Source organism: Wyeomyia smithii, chromosome 1 (genome assembly GCF_029784165.1).
Source record: "Wyeomyia smithii strain HCP4-BCI-WySm-NY-G18 chromosome 1, ASM2978416v1, whole genome shotgun sequence".
Lineage (NCBI taxonomy): Eukaryota > Metazoa > Arthropoda > Insecta > Diptera > Culicidae > Wyeomyia > Wyeomyia smithii.
Window position 1 is genome coordinate 155,407,767 of NC_073694.1, and position 15,594 is coordinate 155,423,360.

Consider the following 15,594-nt stretch of genomic DNA (forward strand, 5'->3'; position numbering starts at 1 on the left):
TCTCAAGTAACAGATATTAAAAAACCGGAATACATAACTGTATAACTGAATGTAAAAAAATGATATGGGCTGAGAAAAATGAGAGAAATCGCCAAAATAACAACAAATTTTAAAAATGACCGGAACGACAAAAATACTACAATACTAATATAAATAGCTTAAAAATTTAAAATGATTGAAATTCCTTAAAATATTACAATAAAAACAATGACAGAAAGGACAAATAAATTGAAAATAACGAAAGTAGGGAGAACAAAATTAGACAATTGACAAAAATGGTAATAGCAATGGCAACAATGACAAAAGCGACCAAAATCTCATGAATGACAAAATTGACGAGAATGGCAAAATTATAAAAAAGAACTAAAGGACAGAAACGCAACGAAAGAAGAAAAAAAAAACAAAACAAAGGACAAGCCACAAAATATTGAAAGTGAGTTTTGTACGTAAAAGGTTACTTTGTTAGAGGAATAAAGCTATTTTGAAATGTTTTGCATGTATATTTCAATAGTGTATTTATTTCTTTCGTCACCTCAAAAATACTAACTCACGCAAAAAACTTCCGGAATCACCGACACAGAAAAATTTCATTTATTTCTCTGTTCCTCTTCTAAAAAGAGTATCTGCAGATCGTAATGACGTAACACTGCAAGTGTATTTATTATTTTCGCCATGACTGTAGTAATAAACAGTAATAAATGACTGTCATGTAGCGAAACAAGACTCCAACAACAGTGGCGCGCCCACGTCACTCTTTCTCAATATGGTTGTTGTTGTAAAAGTAATATGAGACAGGGAGAATATTGAAGAGAAGAATAGGAGAGAACAACCTTAAACATTAAGTATTTTCTCGCTATCATTAAGCGATACCACTTACCGTACAACGCACGTGCTGTTAAAATAAGCTGTTGAGGGGTTGTATACCTTTTTGGTCGAGAATAATAAGGAAGTTTGAATTTATTTTTAAGTGCATAGCACCTTTTTAATTGCCTCAAAGTGGTATTTTTCTGAAAGTACCGTTTATCAACAACAAAATACGTTTGATTTTGAGATATACTGATTATTACTGAAGTAATGGCCGTTTCCCCGAAAGGTTTTTTTTTCGCAAAGGCTTGCGGTGATCCTGATAGAGACTCAGCGGGTCAACTGAATTAAAAAAAACTCATATTATTTCATTAGTTTAGAAGTGTGCCGTGCCCTTGAACGATCGCTTTTATGAGTATTTTGTTTTCGGTGCAAACCGGAACGTTTTTCACAAAAAATGCACGTTTTGAGCGCTAAAAATTGCATTAAAAATTTTTGCGGCAAAATGTAAGTGTATGTTTCAAAAAGCGATCGCTCAAGTACCGGCGAATTTAATAACGAAAATTTAAAAAAAAAAAGATGAAGGAAATCGGTTCAGTAGTTTTCTCGCAATCAGGATCACGGCAAAGTCATTTTTCGAAAAACAGTATTCCGGCGTTTGAAAATTCAAGTTTAGCTTATGCGGCCGTAGCGAGGAGTGTTGCAAATCGCTCTAACTTTCTCCTTATTGCTCAGATCTTTATGAAAATTTGTAAAATTGTTCTCAAGATGTTGTAGTTCAAGATAATGTAATGAAAAAATTTTCAATTTTTTGAAAACAAAAAAGGTATATAACCCCTTAAGTAAGGTCAGTCAATTACCAATTCGAGAACAATATTAGAATTCTTGCTTATCGCATGACATAAACGGTAGGGTATTAATGAAATCAAGCTTTACGAATTTTGTTTAGCAGTAGTTCTCATAAGATTCGTCTTCTCGAAATAACTCCTCATGCAAAATTATAGCTCAATCGTGCAGCAGCCTCTCAGTAACAAAATGCCATTCCCGCAGACAGACAGACATTCGATGTGACCCTTCATTGCATAGTCTAAAATAAAAATCCTCTTGACATTCCTACACCGAAATGAAGTGCTGATACTAGACACCTTGTTTCCCGCTTGAATTATAGGTGAACAACAAAAAAACAAAGATGAAGTTTTCCTTCTATGGTAACTATAGAAGACAGGGACAAAACTAAGAAATATAAAGCTAGTAAGGACGAGTATAGCCGTTCTCGTCCGAGTTTTTTGATATGCCGCAAGCTAGATGTCGGAACCATTCCCGGAACCGACTCCCGGAACTCGGTCAGTAGTGGCCAAAACACGTCCAAATGGCCAAATACCGATCGCCAACAGTGTTGATTTGCAAAAACCTAAAGTTTGATATGTCGCAGGCAAGGTTTCGCTAATGTCCCTTAAGCTGGAAGTACAAAGTCAGCAGAACAAAGAGTTAATAGCATGAAAATTTAGTGCTCATTCGATGCTCGTTAAATGCCATATCGCCGAATTTAATGCTCCATCATTTCTATGAAAAATGATGTTGTTTGCTAGCTTAAGAAAATAGCTAACAGACAATATACGAAAATAGCATTTTTAGTCACAAAACAGTTCTATAACGGTCAAAAACATTTGATGCTCAAATAATGCTCTTGAAAAAAAAAACTGATTTTCATGATAATTTTATTGATTTTGTATAAATTTTTCAATAATATGATAATAATATGATAATACATGAAAAGCTTAATTTTTTTCAAACATTTTCCTCTGGGAACAATCAGAATCTATTTGATACGATTAGATACCAATTAAATGCCTTCATATGCGAGCAGTTTCAATAACCACCAGCCCTGCTGCTTAGGCAAGGTTCAACTATTAAAATATCAGTGAGATGTTTATGAACTGATTTTTAAGTTTTGCAAGTATTAGTTTTTCATCATATTTTTAAACCTTGCGGTTTTGTCGAATCTCCCTCTCCCTTTTTGTAAACGTATATAAGATGTTTAAATACTTCCCTCTCTCACTAAACCCTTGCGTAATTTGTGCACACGGTGCACACACAACAGGCTGAAGTGATGAACACACACTCTAACGTCAGTGTCAGCTTCATCCACCAAATGTCCTAAAAAATATTAACTATGCTTCAATATCCTATTCACTTCTTTATTACTCCTACTGGTGACCAAAAAAATTTAAAAATATGATGAAAAACTAATATGCATTTAATTTATTGTAACTCGTCGCATATGGAAGCATTCAATTGGTATCTAATCGTATCAAAAGGATTCTGATTGTTTTCAGAGAAAATATTTGGAAAAATTGAAGCTTTTCATGTATTATCATATTATTATTATTAATATTGAATATTGAAAAATTTATACAAAATCAATAAAATTATCATGAAAATCAGGTTTTTTTCAAGAGCATTTAATTAGCATTAAATTATTATCAAAAAGGTTCTGATTGTTTTCAGGGGAAAATGTTTGAAAAGATTTAAGCTATTCATGTATTATCATATTATTATCATATTATTGAAAAATTCATACAAAATCAATGAAATTATCATGAAAATCAGGTTTTTTCAAGAGCATTTAATGAGCATTAAATTATTATGACCATTCTACAACAGTTTATTGCTTAAAAATGCTGTTTCTGGCCAATGTTCTGCTAACTTTTTTCTTAAGCTAACAGAACAATACTTTTGAAAAAAAAAGTATATATTTAATGGAAAAATGCTCCTAAGTTATTGAAACTGCTCGCGTATGGAAGCATTCAATTGGTATCTAATCGTATCAAAAGGATTCTGATTGTTTTCAGAGGAAAAATTTTGAAAAAATTGAAGCTATTCATGTATTAGCATATTGTTATTGTTGCGTACGCAAGCAGCTAAATAATAATTACAACAAAAATTGTACTTTTTTTTTCTTCTTCTTGACAAATTAATTCGGCATCGGTTCACCTATATAAGAGGCGCAGCTTCACTGCCGTATTCATTAGAAGTTATCAGTTCCCAACAATAACTCCACTGCGATGGAATAAACAATCTACTCGAGACGCACAGTGTTCCTTATTTCACCGAACAGCCAAGCAGTAGCCAGCGAAAAGTTAATTGAAAAAGTCTTTGCCAAGACTAGAAGAGTTTGAATTTTTTATACAGTTCACATCTTGGAGTCAGTTTGGTTTTCTGACTATCGGAGAGAGTTTCCTGGCGCGGACATTTTTATGGTCCTTCGAGCCGGATTCTTTGTTGGATTCAAAGGAAGATCGATTGTGCGATCGGAATCACCACCTCCGCATGGGACCAGTTTGGTTTACTGGTGCCCTCACCATCACGCTCAGCCGAGCAACCGATTGAAATCGGTACCCCACGGCTGGCTACTGTCTGGCGGTTTGATGAATTTGGAACAGTGCGCCCGAATCCTGGAGTAAAGTGAAATTAAAATTTGTGTGGACGCTAAGTGAAGACGAACAATTGTGCAAAGAACTATAAAATTTCGAAGAAAAATAAGATCAAGAAGTGCAGTGACATTGAATTGACATTGATGGTTTCTGAGTAATCCGCAAAACTAATTGCCTATTGATAGTGGTTCCTGCGTTTACCCAACTTTAGCGGCATTTCGCTTGCGTTTCATCGGGTTTGTCGTGAAAACCCGCCATCAACTGCTAAAGTGATAGCCATCAGGTATAGGTACCGACAAACAACGTGGTGTGGTAGTAAGTGAGCTTGCGACGGTGAGTACAACTGAATTGTACAGTAAGAAGGTTTTTCGGAATTATTGAGGCAGGAGTGATTTGCATCGGTTTTTGGAATTTAAGTGGTTTTTGGACGAAAGGCAGGCTGTACATTCCTGTGACTAATCATGTCGAAATTACGGGAACAGTCGAAGGTGCTGAGCGTCACCACGAATTCTATTATGCTGATAGAACACTTTACACAAAATTTTGATCCAGAACATGACTGTAGTAAATTAGAATCACGTATGGTACGACTCGATCAGCTATTCGAGCGCTACATGACTGCATCAATAAACGTTGAGCTTCTAACGACTGATGACAAAGATAATACAGGTGATTTAACTAAGCAAAGAGATTATATGGAAAAGAAATATTATGCACTGCGTGATTTCCTGTTATCCCATCAATCGGTTCAGCCACCAGCTCCAATCATACCCGATCCCATCCCAACACGATCATCTGTCGTGCGATTGCCTTAAATTGATCTGCCAGTTTTCGACGGTGATATGAACAATTGGATACCGTTTCGTGATGCGTACGCTGCACTCATCCACAGCAATGATGAACTGGCAGCAGTTGATAAATTTCATTATCTGATGGCCGCTTTGAAAGGGCCAGTGAAAAAGTTGCTGGACACCACCAGCATTACGGCTGATAATTACATGATCGCTTTGGATTTGCTTGTTAGTCGATACGATAATAAAAGATTATTAATAAAAAATCATATTTCTGCTTTATTTGCAATTGAGCCGGTAAGGCGAGAATCTTCTGATGCTATAATGTCGCTTATAGATCAGTTTGAACGCGAGACAACTAGCTCGTGGAGCTCTTTTACTGCATATGGTATGCAGTAGATTGAATAGAAATACTTTGCGCGAAAGGGAACGCTCGACAGGAGATATTACTAATGAAACTCCAACCTATACAGATTTGATATATTTTCTCCATGAGCAATCGCGAATTTTGCTCTCATTAAATAGTGGTACTGTAGCCACAAATCCCTCACCAAAGGAAAGATTTCGTTTGTCTGTAGCTCATACATCAACTGTGTCACAGCCCGCTACCGTACGATGCATAGTTTGCAACCAATCACATCGCATCTATGACTGTGAAACTCTTAAACGTCTTACGCTTGATCAAAAACAAGAAATTTTTCGCAAGAGAAGACTTTGTTGGAATTGTCTTTCGTCCAGCCATATGAGCCGTGACTGTCCATCGAAACCGTGTCGGAAATGTAACGAAAAACATCATTCCTTATTGCATCCAGTCTCAGACAATGATAGATCAATTCGAACACAATCGCAACTTTATACTGCTGGGCCACAAGGCATAGTCAAAAGTAGCAATAATGCCTCGTCCGTGACCACTCCAACTACAACCCTCACTCCGAACTCATCTCCTGCTAGCGTCGCACCAGAGAGAATTTCATCGCAATTTGAGCCTGCCGCTCACACTCCCACCTCCACCACCGCCCTGTCGGCATCTTATTCTGCTAGAGTTGTTTACTCCACCGTACTACTCTCTACTGCGTTGGTCAAAGTGTATGGACCATCTGGAAAGGTCACACTCGCTCGGACGCTGCTGGATTCCTGTTCTGAAGCAAATTTCATTACGGAAAGAATAGTTCAATTGCTTGGACTCAAACGATCGCGAAAGGCTTCGACAATTTCTGGGATGGGCGGTTCAACCGTAAAAAGTACACACTATACTGTAGCTACATTCAGCTCTCGCGATGCGTTGTTTGCCGAGACGCATTCTTTTAGCATTCTGCCCAAAATTACAAATGATCTACCAGCTAGGCCAGTTGATAGTTCGCGTTGGAACATACCATCGGATTTGAAGTTAGCCGATCCGCATTTCGCCTTGCCGCAAAAAATCGATATGGTTATCGGTGCTCAATTATTTTTTAGTATGCTGGGCGAAGGTCGAATGTCTGTAGGAGATGGTCTGCCTATACTGCAGCAAACGGTTCTCGGTTGGATAGTCAGTGGTCCTGTATCTGGAAAAGCTTGTTCACCGCAGCTCACTAACGTCACATTGCTTTGTACCGATGATAATTTGGATCAACAGCTAACCAAATTTTGGGAAATTGAATCGTGCTCTATTACGCGTGGTTTATCAAAAGAAGAAATTGAGTGTGAAAAATGGTTTGCTGAAACTATCACAAGAGATGAATCGGGACGGTTTGTTGTGCGCCTTCCAAAAAGGGAAAAAATACTGGAGGATTTGGGCGACTCGGAATATGCTGCTTTACGCAGATTTCATTGGATGCAGCGACGTTTGACAAAAAATCCAGACCTGAGAGGTCAATATTGTGATTTTATGAAGGAGTATTTAGAGCTGGGACACATGGTACCAGTAGACTGGAAACAACACACCACCCACTTACCTTAATTTTTTCTCCCTCACCATGCCGTTATAAAACCCACCAGCACAACTACTAAATGTCGTGTAGTATTTGATGGGTCCAGCAAGTCTACTACAGGAATCTCACTAAACGATTGCTTGATGGTTGGACCCACAGTTCAAAATACTCTTTTTTCAATCGTGGTTCGACTTCGTACTCGAGAAGTGGCGCTTGTGGCGGATATCACTAAAATGTACCGCCAAATTTGGATTCACCCTGACGATAGGCAATTGCAGCGTATTTTTTGGAAACATTCTACTGATGCGGATGTGCGTCCGTATGAATTGACCACTGTAACATATGGCACTTCTAGTGCCCCTTATTTGGCAACACGATGTCTCCAACAGCTAGCGTTTGATCATTTGAATTCAATAACTGATGCTGCTGCCAAAATTGCAACAGACTTTTACATCGACGATTTCTTGAGTGGTGCTGACTCAGTCGAGGAAGCTGTATGCATTCGGAATGAAATACAAAATATATTGGGATCCGCTGGTTTTGAACTTAGGAAATGGGCATCAAATTCAGCTGGAGTTCTTTCACATATTCCCGATACTTTAAAAGAAACTAGAGCTGTTCTAGAAATTGATTCTTCTGCAGAAAATTCAATCAGCACTCTTGGCCTGTTGTGGCATCCCGAAACTGATACGTTCAGAGTGAAGGTTCCCGATATTGATCCTGGTAGATATATCACCTAACGAACGGTTGCATCAGAGATGGCAAAGCTGTTTGATCCGTTGGGAATATTAGGCCCGATCATCGTGAAGGCGAAAGTATTCATTCAACTGCTTTGAAAAATGAAGATTCCTTGGGACGAGCTTCTCCCGGCCCACTTAAAGGCGGAGTGGCAAGACTATTGTGATGATCTAGCCGCATTACACTCGTTTTCAATTCCTCGGTTGGCTAAAGCATCAGGCTCAGCACACAACATTCAGCTTCATGGATTCTGCTATGCAAGTGAGCGGGCTTACGGAGCTTGCATATATTTAAGTGTTGGAATAGATGGTAGAGTATCCATTTGTCTTCTCACTGCGAAATCTCGAGTCGCTCCCGGTAACATAACAACAATTCCACGGTTGGAACTAAGCTCTGCGGTTCTTCTGAGCCGTCTATATTGCAAGGTAGTTGAAAGCTTAAATACATGTGTTGATGCATTTTTTTGGTCTGATTCGATGATCACTCTGCATTGGCTGCAAAACTCACCATCCAAATATCAAACTTTTGTGGCGAACCGAGTGGCTGAGGTACAACGTCGCACTGAGGGCTGCATATGGAAGCACGTTGCTGGGTTGGAGAATCCGGCGGATATTATTCTCGAGGGGCACTAATTCCAGTGAATTGATTCGCCTCGCTTTATGGTGGAAAGGTCCACCGTGGTTGACGTCAGAGCAAGCAGACTGGCCTGATAGTTTTTGCAAAGTGCGTTCAACTAACCTCTCACCAGAAATCATGGAAGAGAAGGCTTGTCCAGTGGTTGCAGTCGTTGCCTGTCCTACGCAACCATCCGATCAGTCCGTGTATGCAAGATATTCGTCGCTGACAAAACTGCTACGTATAGCTGCTTACTGTCGAAGATTTGTTCAACACTGCAGATTGAAGCGGTCTGGTGCCATACCGAAGGCCAACTCTTTCCTGATGGCCGATGAACTCTCCCAAGCTGAATTGGGAATTGTAAGAGCAATACAACTAGAATGCTTTCCACGTGAAATTTCACTAATTAGATCCGGTAAGATAAACGAGCTAAAAAGATTCTGGCGTACACTTGATCCATACATTCAAGACGGTGTACTACGCGTTGGTGGCCGGCTGAATTTGGCAACAATTGTATTCAGCAGAAAACATCCACTAATCCTCCCCGCAGTTCACCCGTTTACTAATTTGATTGTAGAATCAACTCACAAGCAACTTCTACATGCAGGCCCTCGATTGATGATTGCTCATATTCGAGAACGGTTCTGGCCTTTCAATCTCCGTAACCTGGCTCGGAAGAAAGCGCGGTCATGCTTGCAATGTTTCAAAGTTCGGCCCCAACTAGAGAGTCAATTGATGGGTCAGTTGCCTAAAGTAAGGATAACCCCTGCCCGAGCGTTCCTAAATACGGGGGTGGACTTCTGCGGACCGGTTCTTATCAAACAATCAATTCGACGAGGTAAAGCAGTTTCACCATCGAAAGCCTATATCGCGGTTTTCGTGTGCATGGTTACAAAAGCTGTACATCTGGAACTAGTCTGTGACCTCAGCACAGAAGGTTTCATAGCGACTCTTAAACGCTTCGTAGCTCGGCGTGGCAAACCAGTGAATTTATACTGTAATAACGCCACAAATTTTGTTGGACCTGAAAGAGAGCTCAAAGCGCTCCTGGAACAATTTCTTTGCCAAGAAAGACAGAAGATATCCGCGTTCTGTGCGGAAATTACCATCCAGTTTCACTTCATTCCTGCTCGCGCTCCCACATTTGGGGGACTTTGGGAAGCCGCTATGGAGGCACTTAAACACCATCTACGCCGAGTGATTGGAATGGAAGCTTATACTTTTGAAACTTTGCTTACTGTTCTCTGCCAAATTGAAAGCTGTCTTAATTTTAGGCCCCTGACAGCCCTTTCAGAAGACCCATGTAATTTGGACGTCCTTAACCCTGGACACTTCCTGGTCGGCTCAGCACTCCATTCGATTCCGGAGCCTGATCTAGCCAGCATTCCGGCCAACCGGCTTTCGTTGTGGCAAACCATCCAGCGCAAACTACAACAATTTTGGAAGTTGTGGTCCGAAGACTATCTCCACCAGCTTCAGCAAAGAGCGAAAAACTTCGACCGGCAGCCAAATATTTTAGTCGGTAAGCTGGTACTACTGAAGGACGAGAATTTGCCACCACTTAAATGGAGTATGGGACGTGTAACGTCCGTGCACCCTGGACCTGACGGGCTTGTGCGAGTGGTAGAAATCAAAACACCATCCGGTGCCATCTATACTCGACCCATTGTCAAGGTGTGCCTCCTTCCCATTGACGACGGAAGCCCAAATGATATGATGCAGGCGCCAGGTGATGACGATGAATAATACTTTAGTTTGTAGTTTTAGTAAAATTTGAGATTAAATTTAGCTTAATTTGAATGGAATGAAAATTCCATTGGTGGCCGGTATGTTGCGTACGCAAGCAGCAAAATAATAATTACAACACAAATTGTACTTTTTTTTCTTCTTCTTGACAAATTAATTCGGCATCGGTTCACCTATATAAGAGGCGCAGCTTCACTGCAGTATTCATTAGAAGTTATCAGTTCCCAACAATAACTCCACTGCGATGGAATAAACAATCAACTCGAGACGCACAGTGTTCCTTATTTCACCGAACAGCCAAGCAGTAGCCAGCGAAGAGTTAATTGAAAAAGTGTTTGTCAAGACTAGAAGAGTTTGAATTTTTTATACAGTCCACATCTTGGAGTCAGTTTGGTTTTCTGACTATCGGAGAGAGTGTCCTGGCGCGGACAATTATCATATTATTGAAAAATTTATACAAAATCAATAAAATTATCAAGAAAATCAGGTTTTTTCAAGAGCATTAAATGAGCATTAAATGTTTTGACCGTTATAGAACTGTTTTGTGACTAAAAATGCTATTTTCGTATATTGTCTGCTAGCTATTTTCTTAAGCTAGCAAACAAAAGCATTTTTCAAAAAAATGATGGAGCATTAAATTCGGCGATATGGCATTAAATGAGCATCGAATGAGCACTAAATTTTCATGCTATTAACTCTTTGTTCTGCTGACTTTGTACTTCCAGCTTAAGGGACATGTTTCGCTACCGTTTTCAATTTAGCCTGTGTCTCTGGAAGGGGCTTACCCCACGGTTCCCCTCGATAAATCCTTCCGGATTTACTGCCCCAGAAACTATAATAAATTTGTTATCTATTAAAACAGGTTCGATCAAATTAGGTTTAGATCTTGCGGAATGACAGGTGAAGCAATTTTCATTTTTTCGGCTTTGGAGGGGCCAGGTACGCAAGTGTTAAGCTGAAATTTCGCATAGATTATTATTTTGGGCAAATAATAAAATGTACATGGTCGGTTCTTTAAATTCGTTGATTCGATGGAACATTTCTTGAAGCATCAAGCAGCCCGTTTTCCAGTAAAACTAAATATTTTGCTCCTCGGAAACAACTTTATGCATAGCATTATGAAACGTGATTCTCAGGGGATGAATATATTATCGCATCGAAAAATTCGTTTTTTTATGCAAGAATAAATTATCATTTATTTCGCCTGACAATAGGTTGAAGGCCAATTTTTAACTTTAATTTTTGCAAGTGTGTGTTCTTATTATATTTAACTTAATTGTGCCTTTTCCTCTTTTTCCTCGTACGATGGTTTTTTTCCTCTTACGATGGTTTTTCTATATTCCTCCAAAACCCCTCTAGATATGGCATTTTTTCAACACTACATGACACAAATCAGCAGGATTAATTATAGATTTTTACTGTCACTATGAAGTACGTCCAATTACTGTGAGTAAGGAATCAAGGGTCTAATCTTTCTAGTTGAGTTGTGACCAGCACCAGAATGGGCTCAGCTTGTTCAGCCTAAATTACGATGACTAGTAATTTTAAAACATACACTCTTGTGTTTACACCCTTCTTATTCAGACACTCGGTATGACTACAAAAGCAGGTTCTTTTATTTTTGCACTTCTTCCTTAGATTTTGGCATTTGCAAGAAAACCGGTTTGATTAAACTTATACATATGAATTGAAATCAACCGTTCTGTTGTGGTGCGTCTCTCAGAATCTTCTACCGCGTATTCTTGCGTCAACAATATTGTATTTTCTTTGTTTATCGTACACTTTGTGTGACATACAGCTTCTCACTCCTCAGTTTGCACAGTTTCAACGGAACGTCGGAGCTGTTTTTATTTCTAGCTCTAAGGTGATACAAATCGTTTGAAGGTTGCTTTTGCTTTCAAAGTCAAGGTAACTGCTTACATTAGGCGCGATTTCTAGGCAACTAACACCAGAACGATGCCCCCCTATGGAGAGATCACATTATCAGATTTTCAACCAATTTCACGGTCACCACGATCGTTTTGTTTTTTCTTCTCTTAATTCTTGTTTTGCTTTGCAGTTTTCGATTTCAACATTTTCAAATCGTATCAATAGAATCCGATCGAACGAACGTTTTATCGAAGCCCGGAAATAAACGACACGACACTAGAGCGCAACGCAAGCACGTTGTATTCGGGCGCCGGTTCTCTACGAATGCTTCACTGTATGAACAAGTACGAGCGCGGCAACCCCCGATCTACAGCAACTTAGTTGTTGTTGTGGTTGCTGTTCGGGGCGTCCGATGGATACGGCTTTGCGGGCTTGTATGCTACCTGATCGATGGCGGTGGTGACGATCGGCGGCACATGACGAGAATAAAAAAAACAACTGCACTAAGTCACCTAGTAGACCGTGTTTTTCTGTCCTTCTCTACTTTTGCTTCGAGGTTTTTACAGCGCATTTGTGATTACCTTTATCAGAATGATACTTTTTTTTGTTCACACAACATTTATTCGACACGGCACAATAATGATACTTATTTGTTTATTATTTGTTGATTTTGTTATAATTTGATTCGATTTAAAGAATGAAATCTTCCCAAAAGGACCCTCATATAATATTATGCATGTGCAAGGATCAACAAATTCTATTATGACAACAGACTGCATTATTTGTTTTATGAATCAGATTTATTTTCTTTAAATAAATTTGAATATTCATACCTAACAAAGCGGCAAAAAGCAAAACACAGTTGATAATCTAGAAGCAAAGCAAAGCCTTGGTGCTATATTCCGATTCGGAACTTGACCTTCTGTTTATTTATACACTATCTCATTTGGTGTCTATTTATGAAGTCTGTGTCAGGCGTGCTCGTACGTGACTAGTTCATTGTTAATTGTGGAATTTCGATCTTGAAACTTCCCATCATTCAACACTGTTAATGATCATCATTCAACACTGTTAATGACCATCATTCAACACTGTTAATGACCATCATTCAACACTGTGAATGAACTAATAATGATAGTGAGATATTTATGTTGAGGATATTTTGAATATTTTCTCTAGCTCTTTACAGCTTTTCAAAAACCAGAAGTCGTTGTCTTGGATTTTAAAATGTCATCGAACACCGGTTTTCAGTTTCTGGACATAATCCGGATTGTAGAAATATCAATATTAGGGAGTACTCGAACATTTTTTTAATTTTAACTTTCTAGATAACAGAAGCCGCCATTTAGGATTCAAGAATAGTGCCGAACATCGTTATTTGGTCCCCGGACGTTATCTCGGTTTCCATATATCAGGATACATGATAGGTCTTCGTGGATCTGTTGAAAACGCAGGTCAGCATCTTGAATTTTAAAATGTCGTCGAACACCGATCTAGAACCCGGAATTGAATCGAAAAAATATGTTAATCACTAATATTTCGTTTTAAACGTAATCCGGATTCCAAGAATACTCATATTCGCGAAATTACAGAAAACGGTAGTCTTGAAATGTTAAAGGTCGACTTCCGGTTTCTTAGCGTCGCCCTGGTTCCGTGTTCGTGTGTTTCATACAACTCCCAGAGACCGCGAATCACCATCTTGAATTTAGAAATAATGTCGAACATCATATTCCGGTCTCTGAACATCAACTGCCGGCCTTCGGACATGACCAAAGGCCTAAAATCTTGATTTACTTATCAATTAGGACCGGGAGGTTACTCCTCCTCCTTTCCAATACATCTATGTGCATCCTTATAAAAAGGAGCTCGTATATCAAGTTGGGTGGAAATCGGTTCAGGTATTCAAGAGTTAAATTGGAGCATACATATAGATGAAGGGTTAATTTACACTACTTGCCATACACGCAAAAGTTGGAGTGTGCGTAACCACATCATTTATGAGCGAAATAAGCGCATTTACTGATTAAAATTGGAACCAGTACAACGCATGTGCGTTGGGCATAACGCATTTGATGCTCTAGCGTATTTTGAATGTATTGCGCAGCTCCAAACCACTACACTTATAAAGCATCAGCCGTTGTTCAGAAGGTTGGCATCGTTAAAACAGTGCAACCAGCAATCAATACTGATAAGTTGGGTACTGACTCCATTGAAGAAATTATTGTCTGATCGATTCACTTTCATGAATCAGGTCATTTGAAAACATCATTCAATCATTAACAATAAACAAAAACATGAGATTAGTCCGAAACATTTTGCATTTGATTATGACTCTGGTTTCATTCACATGCATTCGGTTCTACGTTACTGGCACCAGCGTCAATAACTTCCGCGGCAACAAGGCTCGCTATTGGCTGTTTCGGTTGCTGACAATTTTTAGGGATGCACGAACCGTTGATACGCACCGGCTCGCGAAAGTAAAGAACGGTTTTTTGAGCGCCTCGAAACTGATCGTTCGCCCGAAGCCGAAGTTTACCGAGACATTACGATTTTTATGTATATGATACATATTCTGATTTTGATCTCTGTCAATGTATTCCTTGTACAACTTTTGCATTATGCGTTTCACGCATTGGTTGTGCGAAGTCAGAGCAAATTCTGTGCGAATTGAAAGGGCACATTGGATGATTAAAGCTTGAACTTTTGCGTGTAGGTTTAGAATCGCTTTACTGAGTATTGCAACAACCAGTTTGAATATAGCAACACCCCGAAAAGTTTAACATCACTTAAAATGGGCGGAATTATGTAACTCTATCGCTTGATTCTGGAAACCTAGAGAGTTGTGGGCTTAAGCAAAGTTGCTCAGGAGGTCAAGAGCTTGATAATGGAGGAAACATTTCCCAGGGTCACGATCTATTCAAGAAAAAGAAATTCAGGATCCAAATGCGTTATGTGCTGGTTCGACTATCGCTAACACAAATGCGCATAATATAGCCTGCGATATATTCACTGAATCGAGAGTGGAATGGGCAATTAACTCCTTTGAGCCCTATAAGTTCCCGGGATTGGATGGATTTTTGCCAATGATGCTTCAACGGTGTAAAAGGGTAATAATTCCATTCATAACCGAAATATTTAGGGCTTGTTTAACACTTGATTATATACCCACTAATTGGAGAAAAACGAGAGTGATCTTTATACCGAAGGCGGGGAAGCGCGACAGATCACTTCCAAAAGCCTTCAGACCAATTAGTCTAACATCCATTATGTTGAAAATTATGAAAAAATTCATTGATTACCACGTCAAATCAACTTACATCAAAACCTCTCCGCTAAGCAAATATCAATTTGCATACCGAAGCAACATGTCAACAGTGGATGCGTTACACATGCTGACCACAAAAATAGAGAAATCTATAGAAGCAAAAGAAATCGCACTTTCTGCGTTTTTAGACATAGAGGGAGCTTTTGATAATGTATCCCATCGCTCAATGCTCACAGCAATGAGATGTCATCGATTCGATATATATACTTCAAAATGGATTCAAACAATGCTGAACAGTCGTGAAATAACTGCAGTATTGGGAAATACCAACCTCACAAGAAAAACAACAAAAAGATGCCTGCAAGGTGGAGTTTCATCGCTTTTGCTGTTGTCACTGGTTGTAGACCAGCTGCTTAGAAACC

At 39.2% G+C, this 15,594-nt stretch overlaps 1 protein-coding gene and 1 pseudogene across 1 annotated transcript in view; one reads left to right on the forward strand and one right to left on the reverse strand.

Annotated features, from left to right (window-relative positions):
* Window positions 1–12,241, reverse strand: part of LOC129718601 (BTB/POZ domain-containing protein 6-B-like) — a 49,265-nt pseudogene extending 37,024 nt beyond the window's left edge.
* The window catches only part of LOC129718602 (transcription factor IIIB 90 kDa subunit), a 66,816-nt gene that overhangs the window by 38,014 nt on the left and 13,208 nt on the right, over window positions 1–15,594 (forward strand). The gene's annotated exons all lie outside the window — the stretch shown is intronic.